The 25312-nt window shown below is 48.8% G+C and overlaps 1 long non-coding RNA gene and 1 other non-coding gene across 2 annotated transcripts in view; both read left to right on the forward strand.

Moving 5' to 3' along the window:
• LOC138296451 (uncharacterized) overlaps positions 1-25312 on the forward strand; it is a 204961-nt gene that overhangs the window by 39884 nt on the left and 139765 nt on the right. The window contains exons 9-10 of the long non-coding RNA XR_011203833.1: positions 9253-9302; positions 14278-14331. This is a non-coding gene — a long non-coding RNA (uncharacterized lncRNA). The remainder of the gene's footprint in view (positions 1-9252; positions 9303-14277; positions 14332-25312) is intronic.
• LOC138297950 (small nucleolar RNA SNORD103/SNORD85) lies at positions 8927-9013 on the forward strand. Its single transcript, XR_011204489.1, has one exon. It is a non-coding gene; the product is annotated as a small nucleolar RNA SNORD103/SNORD85 (small nucleolar RNA).

Below are 25312 nucleotides of genomic sequence, written 5' to 3' on the forward strand. Positions count from 1 at the left end.
CTAACCCCCCAGACCTAAACACGCCCTTAAATTTAGTATTTAAGGGCTACCCTGAACCCTAGAAGATTAGATTCCTGCAACTACAAGAAGAAGGACTGCCCAGCTGAAAACCCCTGCAGCGGAAGACCAGAAGACGACAACTGCCTTGGCTCCAGAAACTCACCGGCCTGTCTCCTGCCTTCCAAAGATCCTGCTCCAGCGACGCCTTCCAAAGGGACCAGCGACCTCGACATCCTCTGAGGACTGCCCCTGCTTCGAAAAGACAAGAAACTCCCGAGGACAGCGGACCTGCTCCAAGAAAAGCTGCAACTTTGTTTCCAGCAGCTTTAAAGAACCCTGCAAGCTCCCCGCAAGAAGCGTGAGACTTGCAACACTGCACCCGGCGACCCCGACTCGGCTGGTGGCGATCCAACACCTCAGGAGGGACCCCAGGACTACTCTGATACTGTGAGTACCAAAACCTGTCCCCCCTGAGCCCCCACAGCGCCGCCTGCAGAGGGAATCCCGAGGCTTCCCCTGACCGCGACTCCTTGAACCTAAAGTCCCGACGCCTGGGAGAGACCCTGCATCCGCAGCCCCCAGGACCCGAAGGACCGGACTTTCACCGGAGAAGTGACCCCCAGGAGTCCCTCTCCCTTACCCAAGTGGAGGTTTCCCCGAGGAATCCCCCCCTTGCCTGCCTGCAGCGCTGAAGAGATCCCGAGGTCTCTCATAGACTAACATTGAAAACCCGACGCTTGCTTCTACACTGCACCCGGCCGCCCCCGCGCTGCTGAGGGTGAAATTTCTGTGTGGACGTGTGTCCCCCCCGGTGCCCTACAAAACCCCCCTGGTCTGCCCTCCGAAGACGCGCGTTCCTACCGGCAAGCAGACCGGAACCGGGGCACCCCCTTCTCTCCATTCTAGCCTATGTGTTTTGGGCACCACTTGGAACTCTGCACCTGACCGGCCCTGAGCTGCTGGTGTGGTGACTTTGGGGTTGCTCTGAACCCCCAACGGTGGGCTACCTTGGACCAAGAACTAAGCCCTGTAAGTGTCTTACTTACCTGGTTAACCTAACAAATACTTACCTCCCCCAGGAACTGTGAAAATTGCACTAAGTGTCCACTTTTAAAACAGCTATTTGTCAATAACTTGAAAAGTATACATGCAATTTTGATGATTTGAAGTTCCTAAAGTACTTACCTGCAATACCTTTCGAATGAGATATTACATGTAGAATTTGAACCTGTGGTTCTTAAAATAAACTAAGAAAAGATATTTTTCTATATAAAAACCTATTGGCTGGATTTGTCTCTGAGTGTGTGTACCTCATTTATTGTCTTGTGTATGTACAACAAATGCTTAACACTACTCCTTGGATAAGCCTACTGCTCGACCACACTACCACAAAATAGAGCATTAGTATTATCTATTTCTACCACTATTTTACCTCTAAGGGGAACCCTTGGACTCTGTGCATGCTATTCCTTACTTTGAAATAGCACATACAGAGCCAACTTCCTACACTTTGGCACTGTGCCTTTAAGACCCTGAGCACCTCCAGTATCCCACCATGCCTCAGGGGTGAAGGAAAGGTGACAGTTGGTTCACAGTTAGGTCAGTTCTTTTTTCCGGCTTCTTCTGAGAGGATCCTGGAGCATTGAGCTCTCAGTTTTTCTGAGTTTTCCTCAGAGAAATTATTTAAAAAAGCGTTTTTTTTCACTTTTCACTCGACAAGTAACATCTTTGTCTGAGCTAGGAAGGTTTTTTCTGACAGAAAAATGCCTTCTCTTTTTGTCAAATGCCCTGCTTGTGGGAAGAAGAAGGCCCAGTCAGATCCCCACTCTCTGTGCATAGTATGCCTGCCTCAGAGTCACTGCCCTGACACTTGTAAGTACTGTAAGAACATGTCTAGGAGGACTCTGAAAGACAGAGAGAAGATCCGACTTCATGGGCTTCAGGAGAGGAAAAGAACATCGTCCTCCTCACTCCCCAGGCATCCAGAACGCCATTCTCAGGAGAGAATGGCCCGGTCGACGTCGACAGGTAGGAAAATACCTGTTTGTTCACCGTCGACGTCGTCGCTACCACCGTCCCACCGGCATAGATCGCCGTCGACGGCGACGCACCCGACGTCGAAGGGAACGGCGTCGAGGGAACATCAGAGCAGGGGCAGGTCTCCGTCGACGGCAGCCCGCCGATCGACGTCGAGCCACCGCCGGCATGCCCGGTCGCCGCCAAAGGCTGTGCGCCCCCCGACGTCAGGACACACGACGTCGAGATCTCCACGACGGCACGAGAAACATCCGCCGTCAACCTCCCATCGCTCCACGTCGAGGCACACGACGGCGAGCAGGTCGAGGTCCAAGGAACGCCGTTCGACGTCAAGGCACTCAACGTCGAGGCAATCAACGTCGAGGCAGGACCAACCGACTGGGCGTCCTTCGACGTCGAAACAGCCATCGACGTCGACGCAGGTTTTACCGGTCCAACAGGGAGCAGAACATCGCCCCTCGCCAGACAAGGCTCAGTCTCCAGTGGTCTCCATACCGAGCGACTCTTCTCGGTCAAGAGCATCTCCTGGGCATGTCTCGCCCATCAACCTATCTCCGAGATGGCTGGAGAGCCTCAACAGACCAGCGGCCTCCCCAGATTCGCAATATTCGCGAATGTATTCACCCACTGCCTCCCCGCCAAGAACGCCATCGCCGACAGCCGGGGCAGAACGGGCTCGTTCAGCTCCTCGACAGCCGACCGCGAGGCCTAGGCGCTCGGCTACAGCGTCCCGCAGCAGATCTCGCTCTCAACGGAGATCCAGGTCGCGCTCAAGAAGATCACCCTCTTGGTCTTCATCAGGTTCTTCTGTCGGGCGTTACTCACCTACTCTTACAGATTCACCACCTGCTAGAGTCTCTCCAGTGGATGACATAACCACTTTCAACGAGGTGTTGCTAAGAGGAGCGCAGAAACTCAATATAGAGGTTCCAGAACCGTCTACCTCCTCATCAATCATCTTTGAGACGCTACAACAGAGATCAGCGTCGAAAAAGTTGCTGCCTCTAGTGCCTGGTTTGTTGCAGCCGACCATGGACACTTTTCTGGCCCCAGCCTCGCTTAAGTCTGCCCCGGCTCGGATTCTTAAAAAGTACAAGGCTCCAGAGCAAGACCCTTTATTCCTTAGGAAGGATCCGCCACCAGACTCCGTGATCATAGCTGCCGCCCGAAAGACCCACTCGGTGGCATCTTCATCCACGGTACCCCCGGATAAAGAGAGCAGGCATTTAGACTCTCTGGGAAGAAAGATGTGCGGGACAGCGGCTTCAGCAATGAAGGTCTCTAGTGCGTCTGCGCTCCTGGGCAGGTACGATCGTTCTCTGTGGGATTCCCTCAGTAGATTTACAGAAAAACTGCCCAGAGAAGACAGGCAAGATTTCCAAGAGATTCTACAGGAAGGATGCCTGGTATCTAACCAAGTTATCAGCGCAGCAGCGGATGGGGCGGATTTGGCGGCTCATGGGTACGCACATGGTATCTGTGCGAGGAGATCTTCCTGGCTGAGGCTCACTGGCTTGAAACAGGAGGCACAACAACGTATCCTGAATCTCCCATTTGCCGGGAATTCTCTATTCGGTGCCCATGCAGACGAAGAGATGGCCCGCATGAAGACCGAGGTGGATACCATGAAGGCGGTAGGCCTCGAAAGAAGGAAAGATTTCAGGCGGAGGTACAGACCGTACGATAGACGCCCTTTCCAACAGAGGGTTCAAACCCCTCATTGGTCGCAAAGGTCTCAGCAACGACAGGGACGCCCTCTGTTTCAGCGAAGAAACACAAGGGAGCGAGGGTCAAGTAGACCTCAACAGTCCACTCCAAAAGCACCCACTAAGCAATGAAGTCTCGCTTCCCTCGACACTGTACACCACTCCGGTGGGGGGAAGTATTATTGTTCATCTTCACGAGTGGCACTCTATCACAAGAGACAAATGGGTGCTCAATATTGTCGAACATGGCTATTCTCTCCTTTTCAAGCAGCCTCCACCACACTTGCCACCAACCAAACACAATCCGGCTCATCTCACCTTGCTACGCAAGGAGGCTCTCGCCCTCCTAAGAAAGAATGCCATAGAAAGGGTTCCACCTGCCCACAGAGGAAAGGGGGTCTACTCCCGTTACTTTCTAGTAGCAAAGAAGGATCAAGAGGGCGTTTTCAGGCCAATCCTGGATCTAAGACTGCTGAACAAATACATAAGAAAGCAGAAGTTCAGAATGCTAGCGCTTCACCAAATTTTCCCTCAACTGCATCAGGGAGACTGGATGTGCTCCATCGACCTGCAGGATGCGTATTTCCACATCCCAATAGCTCCAAAGCATCGAAAATTCCTGCGCTTTCGAGTAGCGTTACAGCATTACCAGTTCAGGGTTCTACCCTTTGGCCTGAAGTCTGCTCCAAGAGTTTTCTCGAAATGTATGGCAGTGGTGGCGGCGCATCTACGAAGACAAAGGATATACATATATCCATACCTAGACGACTGGCTACTAAAGGCTTCTTCTCCGGAGCAGGCGAGAAGCCATCGGGACATTGTACTAGGAGTTTGCGAAGCTCTAGGTCTTCAGGTCAATTACCAGAAGTCAACCTTGACTCCAACGCAGAGTCTTCACTACCTAGGAGCTATCATAAACACAGAACTACAAAAAGTGTATCCTTCGGAGGAACGACTGTCCTCAATAAACATGAAGTGCCAGGACCTGTTGAGAGCCAGCGCACCTACGGCACGTCAGGTGACATCACTACTGGGCTCCATGGCATCTTGCATCTTTATTGTCCCAAATGCCAGACTCCACATGAGACCCCTCCAAGAGGCATTGGAGGCCAATTGGAGCCAAAGAACAGGTCGCTGGGAAGACACAATGCGGCTACCGGAGGTAGCACTGCAGTCATTGAGATGGTGGATGCACAGACCTCACCTGTCAGTGGGCGCTCCGTTTCACCAGGTACTTCCATCCGACACTCTGGTAACGGATGCGTCTCTTCAGGGATGGGGGGCTCATCTGGGTCCTTTTCAAGCGCAGGGTCTGTGGTCAGACAAGGAGAAGCAGTACCACATCAATCTGCTAGAACTCAGAGCGGTCCATCTGGCTCTCAAGTCTTTCACACCGCTAATTCAGGGGAAAACTCTATTGATACAGACGGACAATACAACCACGATGTATTACTTGAACAAACAAGGGGGAACGAGATCCCTACCCCTTTCACGAGAGTCCCAAGCGATATGGCATTGGCTCCTGGCCAGAGGAATGTCAATCACAGCAGTTCACCTGCCAGGTCAGCAGAACGTAGAAGCAGACTTTCTAAGCAGACACCTGGAGGACGTTCACGATTGGGTCCTGCACGACGAAGTCGCAGAATACATCTTCGCGCAATGGGGTCGGCCTCAACTGGACCTCTTCGCAGACGATGTAAACAGGAAATGCCCAGACTTCGCATCCAGGTTCTACCGTCCAGGATCTCGAGGGAATGCCCTGTTGATCGACTGGTCAGGGACATTTCTTTACGCTTTTCCTCCGATTCCCCTCATTCCGGCAGTGATCAGCAAACTTTACGGATCCAGGACCAGAATGATTCTTATAGCGCCACAATGGCCTCGACAATTCTGGTACACGGATCTCCTCAACCTGTCGGAAAAACCTCACAGGAGGCTGCCGTGCAGACCGGATCTTCTGAGCAGAATGGAGGGCAGGATTCTGCATCCCAACCTACCCTCTCTGAGCTTAACAGCATGGCTCCTGAATTCCTGCAGTATGGGCACCTAGGACTCTCGCAGGAGTGCATGAACATCTTGAAAGAGTCCAAACGGCCTTCCACGCGGCGTTCCTACGCTTTTAAGTGGAAGAGATTCTACATATGGTGCTGTCAGCAAGGCCATAATCCCATACGGGCGCAGGAGGACGTCATACTGTCCTATTTGCTTCACCTAGCGAAATCCGGTCTGCAGGTATCATCTATTAAGGTACATTTGTCTGCTATTACTGCCTATCGCAAGTCACCTTCTCAGGAATCCTTCTTTACGAAACCTGTAGTCAAGGATTTCTTAGAAGGTTTGAAGAAAGTTTTTCCGCCAATTCGGAGGCCTTCTCCTCCGTGGGAACTGAACATAGTCCTAGCAAAACTTATGGGCCCTCCTTTCGAGCCTATCCATAAGGCCTCCTTACAACACCTTACGTGGAAAACGGCTTTTCTGGTGGCCATTACTTCAGCGAGGAGGGTCAGTGAGATCCAGGCCTTGTCTGCAAAAGAACCGTACACGGTTTTTCATGACAATAGAGTAGTTCTACGAACTCACCCATCTTTCCTTCCGAAGGTGGTGTCAGAATTCCATATTAATCAGACCATAACTTTACCGACGTTCTTTCCCAATCCGGAAACTCCGGCTGAGAAAGCATTGCACTCATTAGACTTGAAAAGAGTGCTGAAATTTTATCTGGACAAGACAAAATCAATTAGACACTCTAACCGCTTGTTTGTGAACTATGGTCATTTAAGGACAGGAGAAGCAGCATCTAAGCGAACAATATCAAGATGGATAGTCTCTTGTATTGTTAATACTTACCAGCTAGCTAATAGACAATTGATAGCGCGGCCTAGAGCGCATTCCACAAGGGGAAAAGCGGCTACTGCTGCTCTCCTTAACAATGTTCCTATATCTGAGATTTGTAAGGCTGCTACATGGAAGTCTGTCCATACTTTTACAAGACATTATTGTTTAGACTCAGATGCAAGAGCGGATGCCCAAGTGGGGCAGGCCTCTCTAAGGAATTTATTTGCGTAAGACATGTCTATTCCTGCACTTCTATCGGACAGTCCGCTGGGTTTAGGGATGGGCTTGCTAATCTATTCAATGTTTATGACTATTGATGAGGATCCCCTGGAAGAGAAGGATAAGTTACTTACCTGTAAATCCTAGTTCTCTTCCAGGGGTATCCTCATCAAAGTCATAAACAACCCACCCTCCTCCCCGGACACACGTCTACTGGAAGTGCAGGACAGACAGTATTTTGATTCAATTATACAAATTGTCACCGTAAAAAGAACTGACCTAACTGTGAACCAACTGTCACCTTTCCTTCACCCCTGAGGCATGGTGGGATACTGGAGGTGCTCAGGGTCTTAAAGGCACAGTGCCAAAGTTTTTATGGTTCTCCTGTGTTAACCTACATGCAGCCTATTGGCTAAGAATGCTTCATTGTTTTTCAATGCAGTTTTCTCTATTTTTTCACTAGAGTTTGCTACTGCTTACTTCCCCAAGCCTAGTTTTAGGAGCTTGGCTACTTATTTATGCTCTATTGTAGTATTTAAAAAAAAAAAAAAAAAAACTTCATAGAAATAAAGCATTTTAGCCTGTTTTTAACATGATAGCCTGCATGACTGTTTGTTACACATGTATAATGTGTATATATTTTATATATGCTCCGGGGTCCCCGCACAAGGGCGGGAATATTCAATGTTTATGACTTTGATGAGGATACCCCTGGAAGAGAACTAGGATTTACAGGTAAGTAACTTATCCTTATTGCATTCCAAAAACCTCATGCAGGTAACCCAATATCAAAACAAGGTATAGCCAGATGGATAGTTAAATGCATCCAAATCTGCTACCTTAAAGCAAAAAGACAACTGCCCATTACTCCCAGGGCACATTCAACAAGGAAAAAAGGTGCTTCAATGGCCTTTTTAGGAAACATCCCAATGCAGGAAATATGTAAGGCAGCCACTTGGTCTACGCCTCACACAATCACCAAACACTACTGTATAGATGTGCTATCCGCACAACAAGCTACAGTAGGTCAAGCTGTATTAAGAACTCTATTTCAGACAACTTCTACTCCTACAGGCTAAACCACCGCTTATGGAGAACTAACTGCTTACTAGTCTATGCATACCATGTGTATCTACAGCGACAGATGCCATCGAACTGAAAATGTCACTTACCCAGTGTACATCTGTTCGTGGCATCAGTCGCTGAGATTCACATGGACCCACCCACCTCCCCGGAAGCCTGTAGCAGTTCAGAAGTTACCTTCAATTTTGTACATTTGTATATATATTACTTAATCCTTTAATAGGTACATACTTAAATTTTTCATTGCGCAGGCACTATTACTATAGTACAACTCCTACCTCACCCTCTGCGGGGAAAACAATCGAAGATGGAGTCGACGCCCATGCGCAATGAGCACAGAAGGAGGAGTCACTCGGTCCCGTGACTCGAAAACACTTCTTCGAAGAAAAACAACTTGTAACACTCCGACCCAACACCAGATGGCGAGCTCATGCATACCATGTGAATCTCAGCGACTGATGCCACGAACAGATGTACACTGGGTAAGTGACATTTTCATTTTGAACCTCGAGCAGTGATTGGCTGTCCGCACGGGCATGGGGCTTCCCTTAATATTGTGATCTCTCTAGTTGTTTGACTGGTCGACTTAATGACCTGTCCGTTTTTTTGCATATAAAACCATCAGGTGCTCTGCTCCATCTTTCACTGATGATACTTTTAGATTGCAGTCAGTCGCAGAGTGTGCACAGTAATTGTGAGTTTTCATGTTTAACTTGTAGGCTATATTTTTCAAATGTACCGCCTCTAAGTTGTGCTCTTTTATCTAGTAAGCTTTCTGTTCCTCTCCTTAATTCTTCACTCTGCTATTCCTTTCTCCCAGCCTTCGCGCCCTCAGGCAAATGAGTAGTGTGACTTAACTATTTGTCAGTGCCCCCTATATTTATTCTTACTTTGCTCGTTGCGTCTACCTTTCAGTTGTTCCTTTGTGACTTACAGGATTGAAGTGGCAATGTCTTAAGCCATGCCCATTCATGTTTCTCGGTCATGTGTTGTGCTCCTCCATCCTCGTTCCCTATCACCCATTGATTGCTGCCACTATGGGCCCGTCTGGCGATGATGATACACTTGCCCTCACTGAGAGCGAATGTTCGATAATGAGAAACCTACCATGTACTCAATGACCCTGAGCTGGACAGGGGCCCGTACAACATATTGCAGGTATACCTAGAAGCTACTATAGGTGTATTTGCAAGTAGAGCTTCCTGAGTGGGGCAAAAGGAGAGACGTTTGTGCTCTTCTCCTCTTTCAGTCTGTTCAGATTTGCTTTAGTTTCCAGCGCCAGTGAGGTAGGGATTTGCAAGGGTGATGAGTATTTACTGTTTCTTTCAACTCATCTACTAAATGGTGCCTAAAATACTGTCTTCTCATTTAGGAATGATGGCCCAAAGAAGGCTGCTGTTGTCTTAGCTACTTTTCCGAAAGGTAAGCAACCTTTTCAAGCTGGCCATTTATATTTTGTTGCTTAAATGTATTTTATTGTGCAATGTGGTGTGCTTCTCACATAGCTTTCTTAAGGCTTGGATCTCCATGCTTTGGAAACTATATGTGTGCCATAGCTTAACTCTTTATTTTGGGGGAACTTTTCTGGTCAGTATTTTGTTGGATATGCTCCGTATTTGAAAGACTGATTTGTCTATACTGCTTTTAGGAAGCACAGGTTCACTGTCTGATCGAAAAAGGTGGACTACGCTCCTGTACATGTGGTGTAAAAGCTAGCGTCAGTCTGAGTAAAGATGAGGCAATCCCAAAGCTGACTTCATGAGGAGAATTCATACAGATCTGACTCCAGAAATCTGTTTGGCTTTGCACACATGGCTATTGCTTACCGATTGCAACTAAGTGGAGTTCTCATAAAGATCAGATATGGTGGTTCTTGTGACTAGGGCAGTGATTAGACCTAAAGTGTGCTTTTAAAGGTTGACGCACTTTATGCAGCAACAATTGCTACAGCGTTCCGTTTGTATTGACCACATGTAGAAGCTTATTGATTATCAAATGGCTCTTGTTGTTTCATTTGCCAAGCTCGTATACTGTGGTGGTTAACCCAAACATTTGTCCCAAATCTCAAATCATAGACATTAATTCCTAAGAACAATTCCGTTGATCTTTGTCAGACGTACAAGATGCGTCAGTTAATGCTATCACCAAACCACCAAATCTAATGGCCAAAATGCCCCTAGTAAGACCTCAAGAACTTGCAGTTCTGTCTTGTCACAGTCATACTACTATCTTTCAGCACCCCATGCACTCTTGCTAATATTCTATTGTATTCCTCTGCCCTTTTGGCATGAATTCAGTTATGGTCCTGAAAGCTTTTACTGGGTGGAGATTTTAAATTGGCTGCAGTATTAACTTTTGAAAAATAGTAATCTCGAATGTGACTCAGAATGATATATGCAAATATTTATAAGCACCAAATGGTGTAACAAAGGTAGTCAAGTTTTGAGAATTGGCGTCAAGTGTCTCTGAATGATGTGCTGCATTAATACGTGTATTGTTGTAACATACCTGGCATCACTCATCGTGTCTAACATTTCTGGTATTTTGGAAAGTGGATGATAAGTACACTATTCTTGTTCAGTGAGTGCCAGTGAACCCACTCCTCTTTTCGCCTTCACTAAGGCAGCAGAAATCAACTGTGATAGAGCAACAGGCTTAATAATCTCTTGGTCACACATCACCCAAAAGCTCCCTCATTTCACCCCTAAGATTGAGTTGCACATCTCTTGTGTTCAACAGGATGGCACCTTTCTGCAAAATGTGTGCTCAAAACCTTTTATACAAAGAACTTTGTCATAGAAAACATCTCCAAAACATTTCAAAATATATTTCACTGGCAGAGGCATTTATCTGCTCCACCAGCAACACTTTGTTTCTGTACGTGGTGTCAGTGTGGTCCCTAATCAACCCACGTAATTAGGTGTGTGTTGTCAGATACATTATTGTGTAACTGCCTGTAGGAAGTTGGCTCTGTATGTGCTATTTCAAAGTAAGGAATAGCATGCACAGAGTCCAAGGGTTCCCCTTAGAGGTAAAATAGTGGTAAAATAGATAATACTAATGCTCTATTTTGTGGTAGTGTGGTCGAGCAGTAGGCTTATCCAAGGAGTAGTGTTAAGCATTTGTTGTACATACACATAGACAATAAATGAGATACACACACTCAGAGACAAATCCAGCCAATAGGTTTTTATATAGAAAAATATCTTTTCTTAGTTTATTTTAAGAACCACAGGTTCAAATTCTACATGTAATATCTCATTCGAAAGGTATTGCAGGTAAGTACTTTAGGAACTTCAAATCATAAAAATTGCATGTATACTTTTCAAGTTATTCACAAATAGCTGTTTTAAAAGTGGACACTTAGTGCAATTTTCACAGTTCCTAGGGGAGGTAAGTATTTGTTAGGTTAACCAGGTAAGTTACAGGGCTTAGTTCTTGGTCCAAGGTAGCCCACCGTTGGGGGTTCAGAGCAACCCCAAAGTCACCACACCAGCAGCTCAGGGCCGGTCAGGTGCAGAGTTCAAAGTGGTGCCCAAAACGCATAGGCTAGAATGGAGAGAAGGGGGTGCCCCGGTTCCGGTCTGTTTGCAGGTAAGTACCCGCGTCTTCGGAGGGCAGACCAGGGGGGTTTTGTAGGGCACCGGGGGGGACACAAGTCCACACAGAAATTTCACCCTCAGCGGCGCGGGGGCGGCCGGGTGCAGTGTAGAAACAAGCGTCGGGTTCGCAATGTTAGTCTATGAGAGATCTCGGGATCTCTTCAGCGCTGCAGGCAGGCAAGGGGGGGGTTCCTCGGGGAAACCTCCACTTGGGCAAGGGAGAGGGACTCCTGGGGGTCACTTCTCCAGTGAAAGTCCGGTCCTTCAGGTCCTGGGGGCTGCGGGTGCAGGGTCTCTCCCAGGCGTCGGGACTTTAGGTTCAAAGAGTCGCGGTCAGGGGAAGCCTCGGGATTCCCTCTGCAGGCGGCGCTGTGGGGGCTCAGGGGGGACAGGTTTTGGTACTCACAGTATCAGAGTAGTCCTGGGGTCCCTCTTGAGGTGTTGGATCGCCACCAGCCGAGTCGGGGTCGCCGGGTGCAGTGTTGCAAGTCTCACGCTTCTTGCGGGGAGCTTGCAGGGTTCTTTAAAGCTGCTGGAAACAAAGTTGCAGCTTTTCTTGGAGCAGGTCCGCTGTCCTCGGGAGTTTCTTGTCTTTTCGAAGCAGGGGCAGTCCTCAGAGGATGGCGAGGTCGCTGGTCCCTTTGGAAGGCGTCGCTGGAGCAGGATCTTTGGAAGGCAGGAGACAGGCCGGTGAGTTTCTGGAGCCAAGGCAGTTGTCGTCTTCTGGTCTTCCTCTGCAGGGGTTTTCAGCTAGGCAGTCCTTCTTCTTGTAGTTGCAGGAATCTAATTTTCTAGGGTTCAGGGTAGCCCTTAAATACTAAATTTAAGGGCGTGTTTAGGTCTGGGGGGTTAGTAGCCAATGGCTACTAGCCCTGAGGGTGGGTACACCCTCTTTGTGCCTCCTCCCAAGGGGAGGGGGTCACAATCCTAACCCTATTGGGGGAATCCTCCATCTGCAAGATGGAGGATTTCTAAAAGTCAGAGTCACCTCAGCTCAGGACACCTTAGGGGCTGTCCTGACTGGCCAGTGACTCCTCCTTGTTTTTCTCATTATTTTCTCCGGCCTTGCCGCCAAAAGTGGGGCCTGGCCGGAGGGGGCGGGCACCTCCACTAGCTGGAGTGTCCTGCTGGGTTGGCACAAAGGAGGTGAGCCTTTGAGGCTCACCGCCAGGTGTGACAATTCCTGCCTGGGGGAGGTGTTAGCATCTCCACCCAGTGCAGGCTTTGTTACTGGCCTCAGAGTGACAAAGGCACTCTCCCCATGGGGCCAGCAACATGTCTCGGTTTGTGGCAGGCTGCTAAAACTAGTCAGCCTACACAGATAGTCGGTTAAGTTTCAGGGGGCACCTCTAAGGTGCCCTCTGGGGTGTATTTTACAATAAAATGTACACTGGCATCAGTGTGCATTTATTGTGCTGAGAAGTTTGATACCAAACTTCCCAGTTTTCAGTGTAGCCATTATGGTGCTGTGGAGTTCGTGTTTGACAAACTCCCAGACCATATACTCTTATGGCTACCCTGCACTTACAATGTCTAAGGTTTTGTTTAGACACTGTAGGGGTACCATGCTCATGCACTGGTACCCTCACCTATGGTATAGTGCACCCTGCCTTAGGGCTGTAAGGCCTGCTAGAGGGGTGTCTTACCTACACTGCATAGGCAGTGAGAGGCTGGCATGGCACCCTGAGGGGAGTGCCATGTCGACTTACTCGTTTTGTCCTCACTAGCACACACAAGCTGGCAAGCAGGGTGTCTGTGCTGAGTGAGAGGTCTCCAGGGTGGCATAAGACATGCTGCAGCCCTTAGAGACCTTCCTTGGCATCAGGGCCCTTGGTACTAGAAGTACCAGTTACAAGGGACTTATCTGGATGCCAGGGTCTGCCAATTGTGGATACAAAAGTACAGGTTAGGGAAAGAACACTGGTGCTGGGGCCTGGTTAGCAGGCCTCAGCACACTTTCAATTGTAAACATAGCATCAGCAAAGGCAAAAAGTCAGGGGGCAACCATGCCAAGGAGGCATTTCCTTACACTGCCCCTGTCCTTAATCTCCTAAGTGGTCTTCATACTAGCCCTAAATATTGATGTAGTACTCAGCAAACGCTACACACTTAAGATAGGCGGTCTTCAATGGCACATTCATCAGAAATTCTTTAAACATGCATTGAGATAAAATAGTTGACGGTAAAGCTGAATCAGTTATACCTCTTTATCTGCTGCTAACATCCATTGTGATACTCCTTTATTCACATCATTTATTTTCTCCTTTCTGTGACTTAATCTCACTGTGCTATCATGTTCCCTAAACGCACTTTTAAAAGTGGCCAGTATTTTGCACTCCTTTCCCACTGCTGGACAATCAGAATAGCTTACCTCATGTCCTTGAACCACATTTTAAACAGATAGCTCCCTTTCTCCCTTCCATTGCATAAGACCTTATTTCTCTTTACACACAACATTGACAGTAGCGTGAATCAATTATGCTTTTTCTTGCGAACCCCCGAGCAGGTTACATTAACTTCTCGCTCCGCTTGGCTGTTGTAATATTTTTCTTCAGGTTTGGATTTTGACCACAGAGCGATCTTTCATGAACATTTTTTGAATGAGCATTAGTCTCAATTTGGCCTCTGACATATCGGTCTATGCAGATTCCAGTTTCACTGTGTATCAGCTGGAAATCCTTAGTACAGCCATATATTTGTCATTAGATTCCTGCTTCCCTTGTTTCTACTAGAAGCTGTGGGCTATTACTTTGAAACGTGGTCCTATTTAAATTGCTATTTCTCTTGATTCACAGCTCCAGTGTACTCCTGCCACTTGCCAAATTCAGCTGATTTTGGCTCAATTTCCAGTAAGTGATTGCATTTCTTTGTCCCTCAGCACCCAGGGAATTCAACCGTACTTCAAATCGCTTTCTATCAATGTCTACCAAGTGATGTTTAAAAGCTCTGTGCTATTGTTTTCGCTTATTTTGTTTTGTCTGCATGGTGGAAAATTGCACTAGGTGGTTGCGCACTCCGCAGCGCTGCCATGGTTAAGCCCCACAGTTTCTCTTTAGCTTTTCATTGCACTTTGTGAAAATAACTCTGACACCAGTTTGCAACTTCCACAAAACTAGTCCCAGTGCTCTTCATTTCTTGTGTCCCCATAGCATTTAATTCAGTAAGCTGTAATTGCATGCTAGTCTTGTTGTACCAGTATAAGTTATCACTCGTGTTTTAGAACATTGGACGTTTTTGTGTCTACGATTTAGCGTGTAAACAAAAAAGGACCACTGAATTTTCTGACCTTGCTTCTAGGTGCAACTGCATACTTTGTATTGTAGGTCAGCCACAATGTTCGCATGCTGTGTTGTGTGTGCCTGACCTCGACTGATCAGCACTTTATTGCTCTGGCTGTCCTCACTCGAGCAGTATGTTAGATATCCACAGCCTTCCTGCCTGTGACGCTCCCCTCTGTTGGACTGCAGGTGTCCTGTCTGCCGCCCGCTGCACTTGATGTACTTTTTCTCGTTCTCTGGAACTGGTTCTTCGGTTGGCCACTTTTCTCCCAACTTTACACAACAGGCTCAAATCCACTGATATTCATCGCAGAAAGGATGTGGTGATTTACACCTACAAGCAAATCGATTATTCAGAACGAAATCTTGAACAGTTTTGTGATGGGTGTGTGAAGTAGTTTGCTTGTAATTGTCAAGAGCCTGTGCGAATACTGCCACCAGTTGGGATCCAGGCTGCAACTAATGGCCCCAGCCGGAATCTATAACATACTCATCTTTTAGGAAGTGAGAAGTTCTGGGCTTCCGATGAGCACATCAATGCTGTAGGAAGTTGGCTCTGTATGTGCTATTTCAAAGTAAGGAATAGCATGCACAGAGTCCAAGGGTTCCCCTTAGAGGTAAAATAGTGGTAAAAATAGATAATACTAATGCTCTATTTTGTGGTAGTGTAGTCGAGCAGTAGGCTTATCCAAGGAGTAGTGTTAAGCATTTGTTGTACATACACATAGACAATAAATGAGGTACACACACTCAGAGACAAATCCAGCCAATAGGTTTTTATATAGAAAAATATCTTTTCTTAGTTTATTTTAAGAACCACAGGTTCAAATTCTACATGTAATATCTCATTCGAAAGGTATTGCAGGTAAGTACTTTAGGAACTTCAAATCATCAAAATTGCATGTATACTTTTCAAGTTATTGACAAATAGCTGTTTTAAAAGTGGACACTTAGTGCAATTTTCACAGTTCCTAGGGGAGATAAGTTTTGGTTAGTTTTACCAGGTAAGTAAGACACTTACAGGGTTCAGTTCTTGGTCCAAGGTAGCCCACCGTTGGGGGTTCAGAGAAACCCCAAAGTCACCACACCAGCAGCTCAGGGCCGGTCAGGTGCAGAGTTCAAAGTGGTGCCCAAAACACATAGGCTAGAATGGAGAGAAGGGGGTGCCCCGGTTCCGGTCTGCTTGCAGGTAAGTACCCGCGTCTTCGGAGGGCAGACCAGGGGGGTTTTGTAGGGCACCGGGGGGGACACAAGCCCACACAGAAATTTCACCCTCAGCGGCGCGGGGGCGGCCGGGTGCAGTGTAGAAACAAGCGTCGGGTTCGCAATGTTAGTCTATGAGAGATCTCGGGATCTCTTCAGCGCTGCAGGCAGGCAAGGGGGGGGTTCCTCGGGGAAACCTCCACTTGATCAAGGGAGAGGGACTCCTGGGGGTCACTCCTCCAGTGAAAGTCCGGTCCTTCAGGTCCTGGGGGCTGCGGGTGCAGGGTCTCTCCCAGGTGTCGGGACTTTGGATTCAAAGAGTCGCGGTCAGGGGAAGCCTCGGGATTCCCTCTGCAGGCGGCGCTGTGGGGGCTCAGGGGGGACAGGTTTTTGTACTCAGTCTTAGAGTAGTCCTGGGGTCCCTCCTGAGGTGTTGGATCGCCACCAGCCGAGTCGGGGTCGCCGGGTGCACTGTTGCAAGTCTCACGCTTCTTGCGGGGAACTTGCAGGGATCTTTAAAGCTGCTGGAAACAAAGTTGCAGCTTTTCTTGGAGCAGGTCCGCTGTCCTCGGGAGTTTCTTGTCTTTTCGAAGCAGGGGCAGTCCTCAGAGGATGTCGAGGTCGCTGGTCCCTTTGGAAGGCGTCGCTGGAGCAGGATCTTTGGAAGGCAGGAGACAGGCCGGTGAGTTTCTGGAGCCAAGGCAGTTGTCGTCTTCTGGTCTTCCTCTGCAGGGGTTTTCAGCTAGGCAGTCCTCCTTCTTGTAGTTGCAGGAATCTGATTTTCTAGGGTTCAGGGTAGCCCTTAAATACTAAATTTAAGGGCGTGTTTAGGTCTGGGGGGTTAGTAGCCAATGGCTACTAGCCCTGAGGGTGGGTACACCCTCTTTGTGCCTCCTCCCAAGGGGAGGGGGTCACAATCCTAACCCTATTGGGGGAATCCTCCATCTGCAAGATGGAGGATTTCTAAAAGTTAGAGTCACTTCAGCTCAGGACACCTTAGGGGCTGTCCTGACTGGCCAGTGACTCCTCCTTGTTTTTCTCATTATTTTCTCCGGCCTTGCCGCCAAAAAGTGGGGCCTGGCCGGAGGGGGCGGGCAACTCCACTAGCTGGAGTGTCCTGCTGGGTTGGCACAAAGGAGGTGAGCCTTTGAGGCTCACCGCCAGGTGTGACAATTCCTGCCTGGGGGAGGTGTTAGCATCTCCACCCAGTGCAGGCTTTGTTACTGGCCTCAGAGTGACAAAGGCACTCTCCCCATGGGGCCAGCAACATGTCTCGGTTTGTGGCAGGCTGCTAAAACTAGTCAGCCTACACAGATAGTCGGTTAAGTTTCAGGGGGCACCTCTAAGGTGCCCTCTGTGGTGTATTTTACAATAAAATGTACACTGGCATCAGTGTGCATTTATTGTGCTGAGAAGTTTGATACCAAACTTCCCAGTTTTCAGTGTAGCCATTATGGTGCTGTGGAGTTCGTGTTTGACAAACTCCCAGACCATATACTCTTATGGCTACCCTGCACTTACAATGTCTAAGGTTTTGTTTAGACACTGTAGGGGTACCATGCTCATGCACTGGTACCCTCACCTATGGTATAGTGCACCCTGCCTTAGGGCTGTAAGGCCTGCTAGAGGGGTGTCTTACCTATACTGCATAGGCAGTGAGAGGCTGGCATGGCACCCTGAGGGGAGTGCCATGTCGACTTACTCGTTTTGTCCTCACTAACACACACAAGCTGGCAAGCAGTGTGTCTGTGCTGAGTGAGAGGTCTCCAGGGTGGCATAAGACATGCTGCAGCCCTTAGAGACCTTCCTTGGCATCAGGGCCCTTGGTACTAGAAGTACCAGTTACAAGGGACTTATCTGGATGCCAGGGTCTGCCAATTGTGGATACAAAAGTACAGGTTAGGGAAAGGACACTGGTGCTGGGGCCTGGTTAGCAGGCCTCAGCACACTTTCAATTGTAAACATAGCATCAGCAAAGGCAAAAAGTCAGGGGGCAACCATGCCAAGGAGGCATTTCCTTACACAACCCCCCCCCCAAACGAAAGAGGATGAGACTAACCTTTCCCAAGAGAGTCTTCATTTTCTAAGTGGAAGAACCTGGAAAGGCCATCTGCATTGGCATGGGCAGTCCCAGGTCTGTGTTCCACTATAAAGTCCATTCCCTGTAGGGAGATGGACCACCTCAACAGTTTAGGATTTCCACCTTTCATTTGCATCAGCCATTTGAGAGGTCTGTGGTCAGTTTGAACTAGGAAGTGAGTCCCAAAGAGGTATTGTAAGGAAATGCCTCCTTGGCATGGTTGCCCCCTGACTTTTTGCCTTTGCTGATGCTATGTTTACAATTGAAAGTGTGCTGAGGCCTGCTAACCAGGCCCCAGCACCAGTGTCCTTTCCCTAACCTGTACTTTTGTATCCACAATTGGCAGACCCTGGCATCCAGATAAGTCCCTTGTAACTGGTACTTCTAGTACCAAGGGCCCTGATGCCAAGGAAGGTCTCTAAGGGCTGCAGCATGTCTTATGCCACCCTGGAGACCTCTCACTCAGCACAGACACACTGCTTGCCAGCTTGTGTGTGCTAGTGAGGACAAAACGAGTAAGTCGACATGGCACTCCCCTCAGGGTGCCATGCCAGCCTCTCACTGCCTATGCAGTATAGGTAAGCCACCCCTCTAGCAGGCCTTACAGCCCTAAGGCAGGGTGCACTATACCATAGGTGAGGGTACCAGTGCATGAGCATGGTACCCCTACAGTGTCTAAACAAAACCTTAGACATTGTAAGTGCAGGGTAGCCATAAGAGTATATGGTCTGGGAGTCTGTCAAACACGAACTCCACAGCACCCTAATGGCTACACTGAAAACTGGGAAGTTTGGTATCAAACTTCTCAGCACAATAAATGCACACTGATGCCAGTGTACATTTTATTGTAAAATACACCACCGAGGGCACCTTAGAGGTGCCCCCTGAAACTTAACCGACTGTCTGTGTAGGCTGACTAGTTCCAGCAGCCTGCCACACCAGAGACATGTTGCTGGCCCCATGGGGAGAGTGCCTTTGTCACTCTGAGGCCAGTAACAAAGCCTGCACTGGGTGGAGATGCTAACACCTCCCCCAGGCAGGAGCTGTAACACCTGGCGGTGAGCCTCAAAGGCTCACCCCTTTGTCACAGCCCAGCAGGGCACTCCAGCTTAGTGGAGTTGCCCGCCCCCTCCGGCCACGGCCCCCACTTTTGGCGGCAAGGCTGGAGGGAACAAAGAAAGCAACAAGGAGGAGTCACTGGCCAGTCAGGACAGCCCCTAAGGTGTCCTGAGCTGAAGTGACTCTAACTTTTAGAAATCCTCTATCTTGCAGATGGAGGATTCCCCCAATAGGGTTAGGATTGTGACCCCCTCCCCTTGGGAGGAGGCACAAAGAGGGTGTACCCACCCTCAGGGCTAGTAGCCATTGGCTACTAACCCCCCAGACCTAAACACGCCCTTAAATTTAGTATTTAAGGGCTACCCTGAACCCTAGAAAATTAGATTCCTGCAACTACAAGAAGAAGGACTGCCCAGCTGAAAACCCCTGCAGCGGAAGACCAGAAGACGACAACTGCCTTGGCTCCAGAAACTCACCGGCCTGTCTCCTGCCTTCCAAAGATCCTGCTCCAGCGACGCCTTCCAAAGGGACCAGCGACCTCGCCATCCTCTGAGGACTGCCCCTGCTTCGAAAAGACAAGAAACTCCCGAGGACAGCGGACCTGCTCCAAGAAAAGCTGCAACTTTGTTTCCAGCAGCTTTAAAGAACCCTGCAAGCTCCCCGCAAGAAGCGTGAGACTTGCAACACTGCACCCGGCGACCCCGACTCGGCTGGTGGCGATCCAACACCTCAGGAGGGACCCCAGGACTACTCTAAGACTGTGAGTACAAAAACCTGTCCCCCCTGAGCCCCCACAGCGCCGCCTGCAGAGGGAATCCCGAGGCTTCCCCTGACCGCGACTCTTTGAACCTAAAGTCCCGACGCCTGGGAGAGACCCTGCACCCGCAGCCCCCAGGACCTGAAGGACCGGACTTTCACTGGAGAAGTGACCCCCAGGAGTCCCTCTCCCTTGCCCAAGTGGAGGTTTCCCCGAGGAATCCCCCCCTTGCCTGCCTGCAGCGCTGAAGAGATCCCGAGATCTCTCATAGACTAACATTGCGAACCCGACGCCTGTTCCTACACTGCACCCGGCCGCCCCCGCGCTGCTGAGGGTGAAATTTCTGTGTGGACTTGTGTCCCCCCCGGTGCCCTACAAAACCCCCCTGGTCTGCCCTCCGAAGACGCGGGTACTTACCTGCAAGCAGACCGGAACCGGGGCACCCCCTTCTCTCCATTCTAGCCTATGTGTTTTGGGCACCACTTTGAACTCTGCACCTGACCGGCCCTGAGCTGCTGGTGTGGTGACTTTGGGGTTGCTCTGAACCCCCAACGGTGGGCTACCTTGGACCAAGAACTAAGCCCTGTAAGTGTCTTACTTACCTGGTTAACCTAACAAATACTTACCTCCCCTAGGAACTGTGAAAATTGCACTTAGTGTCCACTTTTAAAACAGCTATTTGTGAATAACTTGAAAAGTATACATGCAATTTTGATGATTTGAAGTTCCTAAAGTACTTACCTGCAATACCTTTCGAATGAGATATTACATGTAGAATTTGAACCTGTGGTTCTTAAAATAAACTAAGAAAAGATATTTTTCTATATAAAAACCTATTGGCTGGATTTGTCTCTGAGTGTGTGTACCTCATTTATTGTCTATGTGTATGTACAACAAGTGCTTAACACTACTCCTTGGATAAGCCTACTGCTCGACCACACTACCACAAAATAGAGCATTAGTATTATCTCTTTTTGCCACTATCTTACCTCTAAGGGGAACCCTTGGACTCTGTGCATGCTATTCCTTACTTTGAAATAGCACATACAGAGCCAACTTCCTACATTGGTGGATCAGCGGTGGGGTACAAGACTTTGCATTTGCTGGACTACTCAGCCAATACCTGATCACACGACAAATTCCAAAATTGTCATTAGAAATTGATTTTTGCAATTTGAAAAGTTTTCTAAATTCTTAAAAGACCTGCTAGGGCCTTGTGTTAGATCCTGTTTAGCATTTCTTTTAGAGTTTAAAAGTTTGAATTAGAACCTAGAACTAGTTGTAGATTCTTAAAAAGTATTCCAACTTTTAGAAGCAAAATGTCTAGCACAGATGTGACTGTGGTGGAACTCGACACCACACCTTACCTCCATCTTAAGATGAGGGAGCTAAGGTCACTCTGTAAAATAAAGAAAATAACAATGGGCCCCAAACCTACCAAAATACAGCTCCAGGAGCTTTTGGCAGAGTTTGAAAAGGCCAACCCCTCTGAGGGTGGCAACTCAGAGGAAGAGGATAGTGACTTGGAGGACAATTCCCCCCTACCAGTCCTATCTAGGGAGAACAGGGTCCCTCAAACCCTGACTCCTAAAATAATAGTCAGAGATGCTGGTTCCCTCACAGGAGAGACCAACACCTCTGAAATCACTGAGGATAGCCCCAGTGAAGAGGACATCCAGTTAGCCAGGATGGCCAAAAGATTGGTGTAAAGAAATGGCTCCCTGTTGCAGTTACCCCCCACTTTTTGCCTGATACTGATGCTGACTTGACTGAGAAGTGTGCTGGGACCCTGCTAACCAGGCCCCAGCACCAGTGTTCCTTCACCTAAAATGTACCATTGTATCCACAATTGGCACACCCTGGCATTCAGATAAGTCCCTTGTAACTGGTACTTCTAGTACCAAGGGCCCTGATGCCAAGAAAGGTCTCTAAGGGCTGCAGCATGTCTTATGCCACCCTAGAGACCCCTCACTCAGCACAGACACACTGCTTACAAGCCTGTGTGTGCTGGTGAGAACAAAATGAGTAAGTCGACATGGCACTCCCCTCAGGGTGCCATGCCAGCCTCTCACTGCCTATGCAGTATAGGTAAGACACCCCTCTAGCAGGCCTTACAGCCCTAAGGCAGGGTGCACTATACCATAGGTGAGGGTACCAGTGCATGAGCACTGTGCCCCTACAGTGTCTAAGCAAAACCTTAGACATTGTAAGTGCAGGGTAGCCATAAGAGTATATGGTCTGGGAGTCTGTTTTACACGAACTCCACAGCACCATAATGGCTACACTGAAAACTGGGAATTTTGGTATCAAACTTCTCAGCACAATAAATGCACACTGATGCCAGTGTACATCTTATTGTAAAATACACCCCAGAGGGCACCTTAGAGGTGCCCCCTGAAACTTAACCGACTATCTGTGTAGGCTGACTAGTTTTAGCAGCCTGCCACAAACCGAGACATGTTGCTGGCCCCATGGGGAGAGTGCCTTTGTCACTCTGAGGCCAGTAACAAAGCCTGCACTGGGTGGAGATGCTAACACCTCTCCCAGGCAGGAATTGTCACACCTGGCGGTGAGCCTCAAAGGCTCACCTCCTTTGTGCCAACCCAGCAGGACACTCCAGCTAGTGGAGTTGCCCGCCCCCTCCGGCCAGGCCCCACTTTTGGCGGCAAGGCCGGAGAAAATAATGAGAAAAACAAGGAGGAGTCACTGGCCAGGCAGGACAGCCCCTAAGGTGTCCTGAGCTGAAGTGACTCTAACTTTTAGAAATCCTCCATCTTGCAGATGGGGGATTCCCCCAATAGGGTTAGGATTGTGTCCCCCTCCCCTTGGGAGGAGGCACAAAGAGGGTGTACCCACCCTCAGGGCTAGTAGCCATTGGCTACTAACCCCCCAGACCTAAACACGCCCTTAAATTTAGTATTTAAGGGCTACCCTGAACCCTAGAAAATTAGATTCCTGCAACTACAAGAAGAAGGACTGCCTAGCTGAAAACCCCTGCAGAGGAAGACCAGAAGACGACAACTGCCTTGGCTCCAGAAACTCACCGGCCTGTCTCCTGCCTTCCAAAGATCCTGCTCCAGCGACGCCTTCCAAAGGGACCAGCGACCTCGACATCCTCTGAGGACTGCCCCTGCTTCGAAAAGACAAGAAACTCCCGAGGACAGCGGACCTGCTCCAAGAAAGGCTGCAACTTTGTTTCCAGCAGCCTTGAAAGAACCCTGCAAGCTCCCCGCAAGAAGCGTGAGACTTGCAACACTGCACCCGGCGACCCCGACTCGGCTGGTGGAGATCCGACACCTCAGGAGGGACCCCAGGACTACTCTGATACTGTGAGTACCAAAACCTGTCCCCCCTGAGCCCCCACAGCGCCGCCTGCAGAGGGAATCCCGAGGCTTCCCCTGACCGCGACTCTTTGAACCTAAAGTCCCGACGCCTGGGAGAGACCCTGCACCCGCAGCCCCCAGGACCTGAAGGACCGGACTTTCACTGGAGAAGTGACCCCCAGGAGTCCCTCTCCCTTGCCCAAGTGGAGGTTTCCCCGAGGAATCCCCCCCTTGCCTGCCTGCAGCGCTGAAGAGATCCCGAGATCTCTCATAGACTAACATTGAAAACCCGACGCTTGTTTCTACACTGCACCCGGCCGCCCCCGCGCTGCTGAGGGTGAAATTTCTGTGTGGACTTGTGTCCCCCCCCGGTGCCCTACAAAACCCCCCTGGTCTGCCCTCCGAAGACGCGGGTACTTACCTGCAAGCGGACCGGAACCGGGGCACCCCCTTCTCTCCATTCTAGCCCATGTGTTTTGGGCACCACTTTGAACTCTGCACCTGACCGGCCCTGAGCTGCTGGTGTGGTGACTTTGGGGTTGCTCTGAACCCCCAACGGTGGGCTACCTTGGACCAAGAACTGAACCCTGTAGGTGTCCTACTTACCTGGTAAAACTAACAAAAACTTACCTCCCCCAGGAACTGTGAAAATTGCACTAAGTGTCCACTTTTAAAACAGCTATTTGTCAATAACTTGAAAAGTATACATGCAATTTTGATGATTTGAAGTTCCTAAAGTACTTACCTGCAATACCTTTCGAATGAGATATTACATGTAGAATTTGAACCTGTGGTTCTTAAAATAAACTAAGAAAAGATATTTTTCTATATAAAAACCTATTGGCTGGATTTGTCTCTGAGTGTGTGTACCTCATTTATTGTCTTGTGTATGTACAACAAATGCTTAACACTACTCCTTGGATAAGCCTACTGCTCGACCACACTACCACAAAATAGAGCATTAGTATTATCTATTTTTACCACTATTTTACCTCTAAGGGGAACCCTTGGACTCTGTGCATGCTATTCCTTACTTTGAAATAGCACATACAGAGCCAACTTCCTACAATTGGCTTTGGAAAGACAGATCCTAGCCATAGAGAGGGAAAGACAAGAGATGGGCCTAGGACCCATCAATGGTGGCAGCAACATAAATAGGGTCAGAGATTCTCCTGACATGTTGAAAATCCCTAAAGGGATTGTAACTAAATATGAAGATGGTGATGACATCACCAAATGGTTCACAGCTTTTGAGAGGGCTTGTGTAACCAGAAAAGTGAACAGATCTCACTGGGGTGCTCTCCTTTGGGAAATGTTCACAGGAAAGTGTAGGGATAGACTCCTCACACTCTCTGGAAAAGATGCAGAATCTTATGACCTCATGAAGGGTACCCTGATTGAGGGCTTTGGATTCTCCACTGAGGAGTACAGGATTAGGTTCAGGGGGGCTCAAAAATCCTCGAGCCAGACCTGGGTTGACTTTGTTGACTACTCAGTGAAAACACTAGATGGTTGGATTCAAGGCAGTGGTGTAAGTAATTATGATGGGCTGTACAATTTATTTATGAAAGAACACCTGTTAAGTAATTGTTTCAATGATAAACTGCATCAGCATCTGGTAGACCTAGGACCAATTTCTCCCCAAGAATTGGGAAAGAAGGCGGACCATTGGGTCAAGACAAGGGTGTCCAAGACTTCAACAGGGGGTGACCAAAAGAAAGGGGTCACAAAGACTCCCCAGGGGAAGGGTGATGAGACAACCAAAACTAAAAATAGTAAAGAGTCTTCTACAGGCCCCCAAAAACCTGCACAGGAGGGTGGGCCCAGAGCCTCTTCACAAAACAATGGGTACAAGGGTAAAAACTTTGATCCCAAAAAGGCCTGGTGTCATAGCTGTAAACAGCATGGACACCAAACTGGAGACAAGGCCTGTCCCAAGAAAGGTTCCACTCCAAACTCCCATCCAGGTAACACTGGTATGGCTAGTCTCCAAGTGGGATCAACAGTGTGCCCAGAGCAAATCAGGGTCCACACTGAAGCTACTCTAGTTTCTGAGGGTGGGGTGGATTTAGCCACACTAGCTGTCTGGCCGCCTAACATGCAAAAATACAGACAGCAACTCTTAATTAA

The sequence above is a fragment of the Pleurodeles waltl genome, chromosome 5 (genome assembly GCF_031143425.1).
Source record: "Pleurodeles waltl isolate 20211129_DDA chromosome 5, aPleWal1.hap1.20221129, whole genome shotgun sequence".
NCBI lineage: Eukaryota > Metazoa > Chordata > Amphibia > Caudata > Salamandridae > Pleurodeles > Pleurodeles waltl.